At 33.6% G+C, this 16,907-nt stretch overlaps 5 non-coding genes across 5 annotated transcripts; all 5 read right to left on the reverse strand.

The window, feature by feature from the left end:
* Positions 1-692: 692 nt before the first annotated feature.
* TRNAG-GCC (transfer RNA glycine (anticodon GCC)) lies at positions 693-763 on the reverse strand. Its single transcript has one exon. It is a non-coding gene; the product is annotated as a tRNA-Gly (tRNA).
* Positions 764-2,827: 2,064 nt separating this feature from the next.
* TRNAG-GCC (transfer RNA glycine (anticodon GCC)) lies at positions 2,828-2,898 on the reverse strand. Its single transcript has one exon. It is a non-coding gene; the product is annotated as a tRNA-Gly (tRNA).
* Positions 2,899-4,962: 2,064 nt separating this feature from the next.
* Positions 4,963-5,033, reverse strand: TRNAG-GCC (transfer RNA glycine (anticodon GCC)). The gene has a single exon. It is a non-coding gene; the product is annotated as a tRNA-Gly (tRNA).
* A 2,062-nt stretch (positions 5,034-7,095) lies between these two features.
* On the reverse strand, positions 7,096-7,166 carry TRNAG-GCC (transfer RNA glycine (anticodon GCC)). Its single transcript has one exon. It is a non-coding gene; the product is annotated as a tRNA-Gly (tRNA).
* Positions 7,167-9,229: 2,063 nt separating this feature from the next.
* Positions 9,230-9,300, reverse strand: TRNAG-GCC (transfer RNA glycine (anticodon GCC)). Its single transcript has one exon. It is a non-coding gene; the product is annotated as a tRNA-Gly (tRNA).
* Between the last annotated feature and the right edge of the window lie 7,607 nt (positions 9,301-16,907).

Raw genomic sequence — 16,907 nt, forward strand, 5'->3', positions numbered from 1 at the left:
CCTAATATTCATACCTATGTTTAAGACTTGATAACTCTTTATCCATGATCCATGAGATGTGATCATCAGTCTACAAACATAATAGTCTCAATGCTTTAATGTTATCCCACTTCACACTAAAGCTCGACTACAGATACTTTAAGAATAGTGTCCTTATGTTTAATGTGTTCTCATGATTAAGTCACACTTAATACATTAAACGGACTATCTGTTCTAGGGACTTTATTAATCAACCATAATAAAGAAAATGCCTTTTATTATTAATAAATAATTCGATAAAAGTACCAAAAAGTATTGGCCTTTAGGGCTTACACCAACAAAAATGACAAAGAGATGAGGGGCATATAAGATAAAAACATTGAGACGAGATAATATAAATTAAAAAAACATCACATCAAAGTATAAAATTAAATCTATAGTAGATAGTGGGTAATGCTTAAATTAAATGTTCATAAACCCTATATACAATGCATAATAATTAAAATGGTTGTGGTTTAAACAAACTAATTCAAAAACAAACAAAAAAAGAAAAATTTAATTCAAACTATGGTGAAAATAATATTATGCTTTTGAGACTGGTAAATGACAATTTAAAATTAAAATAGAGCTCAGGGAGTTTACACTTCATCCAAATGAAGGATGACTGGTGAGGTTACCAACCATCACTAATTTGTTCATTAAAGCTCTACTTATGCACCAGCCGGGAATCGAACCCGGGTCTGTACCGTGGCAGGGTACTATTCTACCACTAGACCACTGGTGCTTATTGGGAGCACTTGCAAAAGATACTACACATGTAACTATGCAAGTCTATACTATATAATATAACTAATCAATAGTATTTTATATTGCATATGAGTTATGTTGTTATTATTATTATCAACATAATCAAATTTCACTTTACTCTTTCAAAACATGCAAGGTTTAATTTAGTCTCTGAAAAAAAGAACAACAACTTCGAGTCGTTGAGAAGAAAAAGTAAGTTACAGTTTTCAAAATCATGTTTAAATTCTAGAACATTAAAACATTATAAGAATTTTGGAACCTATGATTTTCGCATGATAAACACATTAATAGACATAGCTTCATCTATGATGATGCGATGGATCGTAGAATATACTTTTGCGTCTCTATCTATCTTTTTCCCTTTCATTCCTTGTCACGACTCGTTCTTTAAGGTAATTAGAATGAGAAACTTTATTGTAAATTAACTTTCACTCTTTCACTTGGATAGTTGAAGTGAATGTGCTCTATATTCTGCCTCATAATATGATATGTATACTGTAAGATGTTTATTGGTTCTCAAAGATATTAGATCTCTATAATGGAAGAAGAATTGTCCAAAACATAATATTATAGAATAAATGTATCGATCCCATTCTACGGTTGTGAAACCAATGGGTTGTAGCGGTGACTTTCTAGGTAAAAACAGACAATTGCTTGGGCATTGTTTGAGATACTTGATTACTCGAGTTGCAACATGGAAGTGAATGAGACCAGTCTTGTAAAGAAACTTGATGGGTTATTGAATGATGTATGGGATGATAGGTTTTGCTTTGGTATTCTACAATAATGCATCTATGATTCTTTAATTTGTACAAATGTCTGGCAATAGAGCCTCACAGTCCCGCAGAAATTTTAGAGAGTTATCGGATGGTGTTGATACAAGTTTGGAGCCTAGAAAGAAGTTGTCACAAATGAGATCATGCAAGTATATTATTTGACAAATATAAATTCCTTTGATAGAACGGGAGAATTCAAAGCCAAGAAAGTATTTAAGTTTACCTAATTTTTTGATCTTGAAGGATTCCTGGAGAACTACTTTGAGGGTGCTAAATATAGAAAGTGAATTATCGGCTTGTATCGCATCATACCAATATATTATCAATAATGTGAATGACTAAGGCGAGATTCAGACGCGGCTTGGTGATATTGTGTTGGAACGTGGTTAGCTTCTCATATGTTTTCCTACACGCCTCTTTAAGGCCATATATGGATTTAATAAGCTCTCTCACTTTGTTAGGTCTAGACGAGATAGCCACATGGGTTATTTCCATATAAACAACTTCTTGAAGGTTTCCATCTATGAATGTACTTTTTACATCAAGTTTATGTATATTCCAATTGTGCTTTGAGAGTTTGTGTGACTACTAGAATCACACTGGTCATTTTGGATGGAGGGGAGTATGTATCATAGAAATCTAGTCCCTGCATTATGTTATACACTTTTGCCACAATATGGCCTTAAATTGTTCAATATACCATCTCTGTCATGCCTGCTTTTTTATGTCCGTTTGCGTCCTAATGGTTTTACATGAGGAGGGAGGTCAACTAGTTTTCATATTCCAGTCCTCTCTAGGGCACCCAACTCGACTTGTTTGGTTTTGTTCGAAGTGTCACACTTATAGCCTCGGCATAAGACTTAGGTTCAGTTTGAACATTAATAGACAAGACAAAATGACAAAGAGATGAGGGGCATATAAGATAAAAACATTGAGACGAGATAATATAATTTAAAAAAACATCACATCAAAGTATAAAATTAAATCTATAGTAGATAGTGGGTAATGCTTAAATTAAATGTTCATAAACCCTATATACAATGCATAATAATTAATATGGTCGTGGTTTAAACAAACTAATTCAAAAACAAACAAAAAAAGAAAAATTTAATTCAAACTATGGTGAAAATAATATTATGCTTTTGAGACTGGTAAATGACAATTTAAAATTAAAATAGAGCTCAGGGAGTTTACACTTCATCCAAATGAAGGATGACTGGTGAGGTTACCAAACATCACTAATTTGTTCATCATAGCTCTACTTGTGCACCAGCCGGGAATCGAACCCAGGTCTGTACCGTGGCAGGGTACTATTCTACCACTAGACCACTGGTGCTGATTAGGAGCACTTGCAAAAGATACTACACATGTAACTATGCAAGTCTATACTATATAATATAACTAATCAATAGTATTTTATATTGCATATGAGTTATGTTGTTATTATTATTATCAACATAATCAAATTTCACTTTACTCTTTCAAAACATGCAAGGTTTAATTTAGTCCCTGAAAAAAAGAACAACAACTTCGAGTCGTTGAGAAGAAAAAGTAAGTTACAGTTTTCAAAATCATGTTTAAATTCTAGAACATTAAAACATTATAAGAATTTTGGAACCTATGATTTTCGCATGATAAACACATTAATAGACATAGCTTCATCTATGATGATGCGATGGATCGTAGAATATACTTTTGCGTCTCTATCTATCTTTTTCCCTTTCATTCCTTGTCACGACTCGTTCTTTAAGGTAATTAGAATGAGAAACTTTATTGTAAATTAACTTTCACTCTTTCACTTGGATAGTTGAAGTGAATGTGCTCTATATTCTGCCTCATAATATGATATGTATACTGTAAGATGTTTATTGGTTCTCAAAGATATTAGATCTCTATAATGGAAGAAGAATTGTCCAAAACATAATATTATAGAATAAATGTATCGATCCCATTCTACGGTTGTGAAACCAATGGGTTGTAGCGGTGACTTTCTAGGTAAAAACAGACAATTGCTTGGGCATTGTTTGAGATACTTGATTACTCGAGTTGCAACATGGAAGTGAATGAGACCAGTCTTGTAAAGAGACTTGATGGGTTATTGAATGATGTATGGGATGATAGGTTTTGCTTTGGTATTCTACAATAATGCATCTATGTTTCTTTAATTTGTACAAATGTCTGGCAATAGAGCCTCACAGTCCCGCAGAAATTTTAGAGAGTTATCGGATGGTGTTGATACAGGTTTGGAGCCTAGAAAGAAGTTGTCACAAATGAGATCATGCAAGTATATTATTTGACAAATATAAATTCCTTTGATAGAACGGGAGAATTCAAAGCCAAGAAAGTATTTAAGTTTACCTAATTTTTTGATCTTGAAGGATTCCTGGAGAACTACTTTGAGGGTGCTAAATATAGAAAGTGAATTATCGGCTTGTATCGCATCATACCAATATATTATCAATAATGTGAATGACTAAGGCGAGATTCAGACGCGGCTTGGTGATATTGTGTTGGAACGTGGTTAGCTTCTCATATGTTTTCCTACACGCCTCTTTAAGGCCATATATGGATTTAATAAGCTCTCTCACTTTGTTAGGTCTAGACGAGATAGCCACATGGGTTATTTCCATATAAACAACTTCTTGAAGGTTTCCATCTATGAATGTACTTTTTACATCAAGTTTATGTATATTCCAATTGTGCTTTGAGAGTTTGTGTGACTACTAGAATCACACTGGTCATTTTGGATGGAGGGGAGTATGTATCATAGAAATCTAGTCCCTGTATTATGTTATACACTTTTGCCACAATATGGCCTTAAATTGTTCAATATACCATCTCTGTCATGCCTGCTTTTTTATGTCCGTTTGCGTCCTAATGGTTTTACATGAGGAGGGAGGTCAACTAGTTTTCATATTCCAGTCCTCTCTAGGGCACCCAACTCGACTTGTTTGGTTTTGTTCGAAGTGTCACACTTATAGCCTCGGCATAAGACTTAGGTTCAGTTTGAACATTAATAGACAAGACAAAATGACAAAGAGATGAGGGGCATATAAGATAAAAACATTGAGACGAGATAATATAATTTAAAAAAACATCACATCAAAGTATAAAATTAAATCTATAGTAGATAGTGGGTAATGCTTAAATTAAATGTTCATAAACCCTATATACAATGCATAATAATTAAAATGGTCGTGGTTTAAACAAACTAATTCAAAAACAAACAAAAAAAGAAAAATTTAATTCAAACTATGGTGAAAATAATATTATGCTTTTGAGACTGGTAAATGACAATTTAAAATTAAAATAGAGCTCAGGGAGTTTACACTTCATCCAAATGAAGGATGACTGGTGAGGTTACCAAACATCACTAATTTGTTCATCATAGCTCTACTTGTGCACCAGCCGGGAATCGAACCCAAGTCTGTACCGTGGCAGGGTACTATTCTACCACTAGACCACTGGTGCTGATTAGGAGCACTTGCAAAAGATACTACACATGTAACTATGCAAGTCTATACTATATAATATAACTAATCAATAGTATTTTATATTGCATATGAGTTATGTTGTTATTATTATTATCAACATAATCAAATTTCACTTTACTCTTTCAAAACATGCAAGGTTTAATTTAGTCCCTGAAAAAAAGAACAACAACTTCGAGTCGTTGAGAAGAAAAAGTAAGTTACAGTTTTCAAAATCATGTTTAAATTCTAGAACATTAAAACATTATAAGAATTTTGGAACCTATGATTTTCGCATGATAAACACATTAATAGACATAGCTTCATCTATGATGATGCGATGGATCGTAGAATATGCTTTTGCGTCTCTATCTATCTTTTTCCCTTTCATTCCTTGTCACGACTCGTTCTTTAAGGTAATTAGAATGAGAAACTTTATTGTAAATTAACTTTCACTCTTTCACTTGGATAGTTGAAGTGAATGTGCTCTATATTCTGCCTCATAATATGATATGTATACTGTAAGATGTTTATTGGTTCTCAAAGATATTAGATCTCTATAATGGAAGAAGAATTGTCCAAAACATAATATTATAGAATAAATGTATCGATCCCATTCTACGGTTGTGAAACCAATGGGTTGTAGCGGTGACTTTCTAGGTAAAAACAGACAATTGCTTGGGCATTGTTTGAGATACTTGATTACTCGAGTTGCAACATGGAAGTGAATGAGACCAGTCTTGTAAAGAAACTTGATGGGTTATTGAATGATGTATGGGATGATAGGTTTTGCTTTGGTATTCTACAATAATGCATCTATGATTCTTTAATTTGTACAAATGTCTGGCAATAGAGCCTCACAGTCCCGCAGAAATTTTAGAGAGTTATCGGATGGTGTTGATACAGGTTTGGAGCCTAGAAAGAAGTTGTCACAAATGAGATCATGCAAGTATATTATTTGACAAATATAAATTCCTTTGATAGAACGGGAGAATTCAAAGCCAAGAAAGTATTTAAGTTTACCTAATTTTTTGATCTTGAAGGATTCCTGGAGAACTACTTTGAGGGTGCTAAATATAGAAAGTGAATTATCGGCTTGTATCGCATCATACCAATATATATCAATAATGTGAATGACTAAGGCGAGATTCAGACGCGGCTTGGTGATATTGTGTTGGAACGTGGTTAGCTTCTCATATGTTTTCCTACACGCCTCTTTAAGGCCATATATGGATTTAATAAGCTCTCTCACTTTGTTAGGTCTAGACGAGATAGCCACATGGGTTATTTCCATATAAACAACTTCTTGAAGGTTTCCATCTATGAATGTACTTTTTACATCAAGTTTATGTATATTCCAATTGTGCTTTGAGAGTTTGTGTGACTACTAGAATCACACTGGTCATTTTGGATGGAGGGGAGTATGTATCATAGAAATCTAGTCCCTGTATTATGTTATACACTTTTGCCACAATATGGCCTTAAATTGTTCAATATACCATCTCTGTCATGCCTGCTTTTTTATGTCCGTTTGCGTCCTAATGGTTTTACATGAGGAGGGAGGTCAACTAGTTTTCATATTCCAGTCCTCTCTAGGGCACCCAACTCGACTTGTTTGGTTTTGTTCGAAGTGTCACACTTATAGCCTCGGCATAAGACTTAGGTTCAGTTTGAACATTAATAGACAAGACAAAATGACAAAGAGATGAGGGGCATATAAGATAAAAACATTGAGACGAGATAATATAATTTAAAAAAACATCACATCAAAGTATAAAATTAAATCTATAGTAGATAGTGGGTAATGCTTAAATTAAATGTTCATAAACCCTATATACAATGCATAATAATTAATATGGTCGTGGTTTAAACAAACTAATTCAAAAACAAACAAAAAAAGAAAAATTTAATTCAAACTATGGTGAAAATAATATTATGCTTTTGAGACTGGTAAATGACAATTTAAAATTAAATAGAGCTCAGGGAGTTTACACTTCATCCAAATGAAGGATGACTGGTGAGGTTACCAAACATCACTAATTTGTTCATCATAGCTCTACTTGTGCACCAGCCGGGAATCGAACCCAGGTCTGTACCGTGGCAGGGTACTATTCTACCACTAGACCACTGGTGCTTATTAAGAGCACTTGCAAAAGATACTACACATGTAACTATGCAAGTCTATACTATATAATATAACTAATCAATAGTATTTTATATTGCATATGAGTTATGTTGTTATTATTATTATCAACATAATCAAATTTCACTTTACTCTTTCAAAACATGCAAGGTTTAATTTAGTCCCTGAAAAAAAGAACAACAACTTCGAGTCGTTGAGAAGAAAAAGTAAGTTACAGTTTTCAAAATCATGTTTAAATTCTAGAACATTAAAACATTATAAGAATTTTGGAACCTATGATTTTCGCATGATAAACACATTAATAGACATAGCTTCATCTATGATGATGCGATGGATCGTAGAATATACTTTTGCGTCTCTATCTATCTTTTTCCCTTTCATTCCTTGTCACGACTCGTTCTTTAAGGTAATTAGAATGAGAAACTTTATTGTAAATTAACTTTCACTCTTTCACTTGGATAGTTGAAGTGAATGTGCTCTATATTCTGCCTCATAATATGATATGTATACTGTAAGATGTTTATTGGTTCTCAAAGATATTAGATCTCTATAATGGAAGAAGAATTGTCCAAAACATAATATTATAGAATAAATGTATCGATCCCATTCTACGGTTGTGAAACCAATGGGTTGTAGCGGTGACTTTCTAGGTAAAAACAGACAATTGCTTGGGCATTGTTTGAGATACTTGATTACTCGAGTTGCAACATGGAAGTGAATGAGACCAGTCTTGTAAAGAAACTTGATGGGTTATTGAATGATGTATGGGATGATAGGTTTTGCTTTGGTATTCTACAATAATGCATCTATGATTCTTTAATTTGTACAAATGTCTGGCAATAGAGCCTCACAGTCCCGCAGAAATTTTAGAGAGTTATCGGATGGTGTTGATACAGGTTTGGAGCCTAGAAAGAAGTTGTCACAAATGAGATCATGCAAGTATATTATTTGACAAATATAAATTCCTTTGATAGAACGGGAGAATTCAAAGCCAAGAAAGTATTTAAGTTTACCTAATTTTTTGATCTTGAAGGATTCCTGGAGAACTACTTTGAGGGTGCTAAATATAGAAAGTGAATTATCGGCTTGTATCGCATCATACCAATATATTATCAATAATGTGAATGACTAAGGCGAGATTCAGACGCGGCTTGGTGATATTGTGTTGGAACGTGGTTAGCTTCTCATATGTTTTCCTACACGCCTCTTTAAGGCCATATATGGATTTAATAAGCTCTCTCACTTTGTTAGGTCTAGACGAGATAGCCACATGGGTTATTTCCATATAAACAACTTCTTGAAGGTTTCCATCTATGAATGTACTTTTTACATCAAGTTTATGTATATTCCAATTGTGCTTTGAGAGTTTGTGTGACTACTAGAATCACACTGGTCATTTTGGATGGAGGGGAGTATGTATCATAGAAATCTAGTCCCTGTATTATGTTATACACTTTTGCCACAATATGGCCTTAAATTGTTCAATATACCATCTCTGTCATGCCTGCTTTTTTATGTCCGTTTGCGTCCTAATGGTTTTACATGAGGAGGGAGGTCAACTAGTTTTCATATTCCAGTCCTCTCTAGGGCACCCAACTCGACTTGTTTGGTTTTGTTCGAAGTGTCACACTTATAGCCTCGGCATAAGACTTAGGTTCAGTTTGAACATTAATAGACAAGACAAAATGACAAAGAGATGAGGGGCATATAAGATAAAACATTGAGACGAGATAATATAATTTAAAAAAACATCACATCAAAGTATAAAATTAAATCTATAGTAGATAGTGGGTAATGCTTAAATTAAATGTTCATAAACCCTATATACAATGCATAATAATTAATATGGTCGTGGTTTAAACAAACTAATTCAAAAACAAACAAAAAAAGAAAAATTTAATTCAAACTATGGTGAAAATAATATTATGCTTTTGAGACTGGTAAATGACAATTTAAAATTAAAATAGAGCTCAGGGAGTTTACACTTCATCCAAATGAAGGATGACTGGTGAGGTTACCAAACATCACTAATTTGTTCATCATAGCTCTACTTGTGCACCAGCCGGGAATCGAACCCAAGTCTGTACCGTGGCAGGGTACTATTCTACCACTAGACCACTGGTGCTGATTAGGAGCACTTGCAAAAGATACTACACATGTAACTATGCAAGTCTATACTATATAATATAACTAATCAATAGTATTTTATATTGCATATGAGTTATGTTGTTATTATTATTATCAACATAATCAAATTTCACTTTACTCTTTCAAAACATGCAAGGTTTAATTTAGTCCCTGAAAAAAAGAACAACAACTTCGAGTCGTTGAGAAGAAAAAGTAAGTTACAGTTTTCAAAATCATGTTTAAATTCTAGAACATAAAACATTATAAGAATTTTGGAACCTATGATTTTCGCATGATAAACACATTAATAGACATAGCTTCATCTATGATGATGCGATGGATCGTAGAATATGCTTTTGCGTCTCTATCTATCTTTTCCCTTTCATTCCTTGTCACGACTCGTTCTTTAGGTAATTAGAATGAGAACTTTATTGTAAATTAACTTTCACTCTTTCACTTGGATAGTTGAAGTGAATGTGCTCTATATTCTGCCTCATAATATGATATGTATACTGTAAGATGTTTATTGGTTCTCAAAGATATTAGATCTCTATAATGGAAGAAGAATTGTCCAAAACATAATATTATAGAATAAATGTATCGATCCCATTCTACGGTTGTGAAACCAATGGGTTGTAGCGGTGACTTTCTAGGTAAAAAACAGACAATTGCTTGGGCATTGTTTGAGATACTTGATTACTCGAGTTGCAACATGGAAGTGAATGAGACCAGTCTTGTAAAGAGAACTTGATGGGTTATTGAATGATGTATGGGATGATAGGTTTTGCTTTGGTATTCTACAATAATGCATCTATGATTCTTTAATTTGTACAAATGTCTGGCAATAGAGCCTCACAGTCCCGCAGAAATTTTAGAGAGTTATCGGATGGTGTTGATACAGGTTTGGAGCCTAGAAAGAAGTTGTCACAAATGAGATCATGCAAGTATATTATTTGACAAATATAATTCCTTTGATAGAACGGGAGAATTCAAAGCTAAGAAAGTATTTAAGTTTACCTAATTTTTTTGATCTTGAAGGATTCCTGAGAACTACTTTGAGGGTGCTAAATATAGAAGTGAATTATCGGCTTGTATCGCATCATACCAATATATTATCAATAATGTGAATGACTAAGGCGAGATTCAGACGCGGCTTGGTGATATTGTGTTGGAACGTGGTTAGCTTCTCATATGGTTTCCTACACGCCTCTTTAAGGCCATATATGGATTTAATAAGCTCTCTCACTTTGTTAGGTCTAGACGAGATACCACATGGGTTATTTCCATATAAAAAACTTCTTGAAGTTTTCCATCTATGAATGTACTTTTTACATCAAGTTTATGTATATTCCAATTGTGCTTTGAGAGTTTGTGTGACTACTAGAATCACACTGGTCATTTGGATGGAGGGGATTGTATCATAGAAATCTTGTCCCTGTATTATGTTATACACTTTTGCCACAATATGGCCTTAAATTGTTCAATATACCATCTCTGTCATGCCTGCTTTTTTATGTCCGTTTGCGTCCTAATGGTTTTACATGAGGAGGGAGGTCAACTAGTTTTCATATTCCAGTCCTCTCTAGGGCACCCAACTCGACTTGTTTGGTTTTGTTCGAAGTGTCACACTTATAGCCTCGGCATAAGACTTAGGTTCAGTTTGAACATTAATAGACAAGACAAAATGAAAAGAGATGAGGGGCATATAAGATAAAAACATTGAGACGAGATAATATAATTTAAAAAAACATCACATCAAAGTATAAAATTAAATCTATAGTAGATAGTGGGTAATGCTTAAATTAAATGTTCATAAACCCTATATACAATGCATAATAATTAATATGGTCGTGGTTTAAACAAACTAATTCAAAAACAAACAAAAAAAGAAAAATTTAATTCAAACTATGGTGAAAATAATATTATGCTTTTGAGACTGGTAAATGACAATTTAAAATTAAAATAGAGCTCAGGGAGTTTACACTCATCCAAATGAAGGATGACTGGTGAGGTTACCAAACATCACTAATTTGTTCATCATAGCTCTACTTGTGGCACCAGCCGGGAATCGAACCCCAGTCTGTACCGTGGCAGGGTACTATTCTACCACTAGACCACTGGTGCTGATTAGGAGCACTTGCAAAAGATACTACACATGTAACTATGCAAGTCTATACTATATAATATAACTAATCAATAGTATTTTATATTGCATATGAGTTATGTTGTTATTATTATTATCAACATAATCAAATTTCACTTTACTCTTTCAAAACATGCAAGGTTTAATTTAGTCCCTGAAAAAAAGAACAACAACTTCGAGTCGTTGAGAAGAAAAAGTAAGTTACAGTTTTCAAAATCATGTTTAAATTCTAGAACATTAAAACATTAATAAGAATTTTGGAACCTATGATTTTCGCATGATACACACATTAATAGACATAGCTTCATCTATGATGATGCGATGGATCGTAGAATATGCTTTTGCGTCTCTATCTATCTTTTTTCCCTTCATTCCTTGTCACGACTCGTTCTTTAAGGTAATTAGAATGAGAAACTTTATTGTAAATTAACTTTCACTCTTTCACTTGGATAGTTGAAGTGAATGTGCTCTATATTCTGCCTCATAATATGATATGTATACTGTAAGATGTTTATTTGTTCTCAAAGATATTAGATCTCTATAATGGAAGAAGAATTGTCCAAAACTTAATATATAGAATAAATGTATCGATCCCATTCTACGGTGTGAAACCAATGGGTTGTAGCGGTGACTTTCTAGGTAAAAACAGACAATTGCTTGGGCATTGTTTGAGATACTTGATTACTCGAGTTGCAACATGGAAGTGAATGAGACCAGTCTTGTAAAGAAACTTGATGGGTTATTGAACGATGTATGGGATGATAGGTTTTGTTTTGGTATTCTACAATAATGCGTCTATGTTTCTTTAATTTGTACAAATGTCTGGCAATAGAGCCTCACAGTCCCGCAGAAATTTTAGAGAGTTATCGGATGGTGTTGATACAGGTTTGGAGCCTAGAAAGAAGTTGTCACAAATGAGATCATGCAAGTATATTATTTGACAAATATAAATTCCTTTGATAGAACGGGAGAATTCAAAGCCAAGAAAGTATTTAAGTTGACCTAATTTTTTGATCTTGAAGGATTCCTGGAGAACTACTTTGAGGGTGCTAAATTTAGAAAGTGAATTATCGGCTTGTATCGCATCATACCAATATACTATCAATAATGTGAATGACTAAGGCGAGATTCAGACGCGGCTTGGTGATATTGTGTTGGAACGTGGTTAGCTTCTCATATGTTTTCCTACACGCCTCTTTAAGGCCATATATGGATTTAATAAGCTCTCTCACTTTGTTAGGTCTAGACGAGATAGCCACATGGGTTATTTCCATATAAACAACTTCTTGAAGGTTTCCATCTATGAATGTACTTTTTACATCAAGTTTATGTATATTCCAATTGTGCTTTGAGAGTTGTGTGACTACTAGAATCACACTGGTCATTTTGGATGGAGGGGAGTATGTATCATAGAAATCTAGTCCCTATATTATGTTATACACTTTTGCCACAATATGGCCTTAAATTGTTCAATATACCATCTCTGTCATGCCTGCTTTTTTATGTCCGTTTGCATCCTAATGGTTTTACATGAGGAGGGAGGTCAACTAGTTTTCATATTCCAGTCCTCTCTAGGGCACCCAACTCGACTTGTTTGGTTTTGTTCGAAGTGTCACACTTATAGCCTCGGCATAAGACTTAGGTTCAGTTTGAACATTAATAGACAAGACAAAATGACAAAGAGATGAGGGGCATATAAGATAAAAACATTGAGACGAGATAATATAATTTAAAAAAACATCACATCAAAGTATAAAATTAAATCTATAGTAGATAGTGGGTAATGCTTAAATTAAATGTTCATAAACCCTATATACAATGCATAATAATTAAAATGGTCGTGATTTAAACAAACTAATTCAAAAACAAACAAAAAAGAAAAAATTTAATTCAAACTATGGTGAAAATAATATTATGCTTTTGAGACTGGTAAATGACAATTTAAAATTAAAATAGAGAACAGGGAGTTTACACTTCATCCAATGAAGGATGACTGTGAGGTTACCAAACATCACTAATTTGTTCATCATAGCTCTACTTGTGCACCAGCCGGGAATCGAACCCATCTGTACCGTGGCAGGGTACTATTCTACCACTAGACCACTGGTGCTTATTGGGAGCACTTGCAAAAGATACTACACATGTAACTATGCAAGTCTATACTATATAATATAACTAATCAATAGTATTTATATTGCATATGAGTTATGTTGTTATTATTATTATCAACATAATCAAATTTCACTTTACTCTTTCAAAACATGCAAGGTTTAATTTAGTCCCTGAAAAAAAGAACAACAACTTCGAGTCGTTGAGAAGAAAAAGTAAGTTACAGTTTTCAAAATCATGTTTAAATTCTAGAACATTAAAACATTATAAGAATTTTGGAACCTATGATTTTCGCATGATAAACACATTAATAGACATAGCTTCATCTATGATGATGCGATGGATCGTAGAAATATACTTTTGCGTCTCTATCTATCTTTTTCCTTTCATTCCTTGTCACGACTCGTTCTTTAAGGTAATTAGAATGAGAAACTTTATTGTAAATTAACTTTCACTCTTTCACTTGGATAGTTGAAGTGAATGTGCTCTATATTGTGCCTCATATGATATGTATACTGTAAGATGTTTATTTGTTCTCAAAGATATTAGATCTCTATATGGAAGAAGAATTGTCCAAAACTTAATATTATAGAATAAATGTATCGATCCCATTCTACGGTTGTGAACCAATGGGTTGTAGCGGTGACTTTCTAGGTAAAACAGACAATTGCTTGGGCATTGTTTGAGATACTTGATTACTCGAGTTGCAACATGGAAGTGAATGAGACCAGTCTTGTAAAGAAACTTGATGGGTTATTGAACGATGTATGGGATGATAGGTTTTGTTTTGGTATTCTACAATAATGCGTCTATGTTTCTTTAATTGTACAAATGTCTGGCAATAGAGCCTCACAGTCCGCAGAAATTTTAGAGAGTTATCAGATGGTGTTGATACAGGTTTGGAGCCTAGAAAGAAGTTGTCACAAATGAGATCATGCAAGTATATTATTTGACAAATATAAATTCCTTTGATAGAACGGGAGAATTCAAAGCCAAGAAAGTATTTAAGTTGACCTAATTTTTGATCTTGAAGGATTCCTGGAGAACTACTTTGAGGGTGCTAAATTTAGAAAGTGAATTATCGGCTTGTATCGCATCATACCAATATACTATCAATAATGTGAATGACTAAGGCGAGATTCAGACGCGGCTTGGTGATATTGTGTTGGAACGTGGTTAGCTTCTCATATGTTTTCCTACACGCCTCTTTAAGGCCATATATGGATTTAATAAGCTCTCTCACTTTGTTAGGTCTAGACGAGATAGCCACATGGGTTATTTCCATATAAACAACTTCTTGAAGGTTTCCATCTATGAATGTACTTTTTTACATCAAGTTTATGTATATTCCAATTGTGCTTGAGAGTTAGTGTGACTACTAGAATCACACTGGTCATTTTGGATGGAGGGGAGTATGTATCATAGAAATCTAGTCCCTATATTATGTTATACACTTTTGCCACAATATGGCCTTAAATTGTTCAATATACCATCTCTGTCATGCCTGCTTTTTTATGTCCGTTTGCATCCTAATGGTTTTACATGAGGAGGGAGGTCAACTAGTTTTCATATTCCAGTCCTCTCTAGGGCACCCAACTCGACTTGTTTGGTTTTGTTCGAAGTGTCACACTTATAGCCTCGCATAAGACTTAGGTTCAGTTTGAACATAATAGACAAGACAAAATGACAAAGAGATGAGGGGCATATAAGATAAAAACATTGAGACGAGATAATTAATTTAAAAAAACATCACATCAAAGTATAAAATTAAATGTATAGTAGATAGTGGGTAATGCTTAAATTAAATGTTCATAAACCCTATATACAATGCATAATAATTAAAATGGTCGTGGTTTAAACAAACTAATTCAAAACAAACAAAAAAAGAAAAATTTAATTCAAACTATGGTGAAAATAATATTATGCTTTTGAGACTGGTAAATGACAATTAAAATTAAAATAGAGCTCAGGGAGTTTACACTTCATCCAAACGAAGGATGACTGGTGAGGTACAAACATCACTAATTTGTTCACATAGCTCTACTTGTGCACCACGGGAATCGAACCCGGGTCTGTACCGTGGCAGGGTACTATTCTCACTAGACCACTGGTGCTTATTGGGAGCACTTGCAAAAGATACTACACTGTAACTATGTAAGTCTATACTATATAATATAACTAATCAATAGTATTTTATATTGCATATGAGTTATGTGTTATTATTATTATCAACATAATCAAATTTCACTTTACTCTTTCAAAACATGCAAGGTTTAATTTAGTCCCTGAAAAAAAGAACAACAACTTCGAGTCGTTGAGAAGAAAAAGTAAGTTACAGTTTTCAAAATCATGTTTAAATTCTAGAACATTAAAACATTATAAGAATTTTGGAACCTATGATTTTCGCATGATAAACACATTAATAGACATAGCTTCATCTATGATGATGCGATGGATCGTAGAATATACTTTTGCGTCTCTATCTATCTTTTTCCCTTTCATTCCTTGTCACGACTCGTTCTTTAAGGTAATTAGAATGAGAAACTTTATTGTAAATTAACTTTCACTCTTTCACTTGGATAGTTGAAGTGAATGTGCTCTATATCTGCCTCATAATATGATATGTATACTGTAAGATGTTTATTTGTTCTCAAAGATATTAGATCTCTATAATGGAAGAAGAATTGTCCAAAACTTAATATTATAGAATAAATGTATCGATCCCATTCTACGGTTGTGAAACCAATGGGTTGTAGCGGTGACTTTCTAGGTAAAAAACGACAATTGCTTGGGCATTGTTTGAGATACTTGATTACTCGAGTTGCAAACATGAAGTGAATGAGACCAGTCTTGTAAAGAAAACTTGATGGGTTATTGAACGATGTATGGGATGATAGGTTTTGTTTTGGTATTCTACAATAATGCGTCTATGTTTCTTTAATTTGTACAAATGTCTGGCAATAGAGCCTCACAGTCCCGCAGAAATTTTAGAGAGTTATCAGATGGTGTTGATACAGGTTTGGAGCCTAGAAAGAAGTTGTCACAAATGAGATCATGCAAGTATATTATTTGACAAATCTAAATCCTTTGATAGAAGGGAGAATTCAAAGCCAAGAAAGTATTAAGTTGACCTAATTTTTTGATCTTGAAGGATTCCTGGAGAACTACTTGAGGGTGCTAAATTTAGAAGTGAATTATCGGCTTGTATCGCATCATACCAATATAATCAAGATTGAATGACTAAGGCGAGATTCAGACGCGGCTGGTGATAGTGTTGGAACGTGGTTAGCTTCTCATATGTTTCCTACACGCCTCTTTAAGGCCATATATGGTTTAATAAGCTCTCTCACTTT

This window comes from Lathyrus oleraceus, unplaced genomic scaffold (assembly GCF_024323335.1).
Source record: "Lathyrus oleraceus cultivar Zhongwan6 unplaced genomic scaffold, CAAS_Psat_ZW6_1.0 chrUn0143, whole genome shotgun sequence".
Lineage (NCBI taxonomy): Eukaryota > Viridiplantae > Streptophyta > Magnoliopsida > Fabales > Fabaceae > Lathyrus > Lathyrus oleraceus.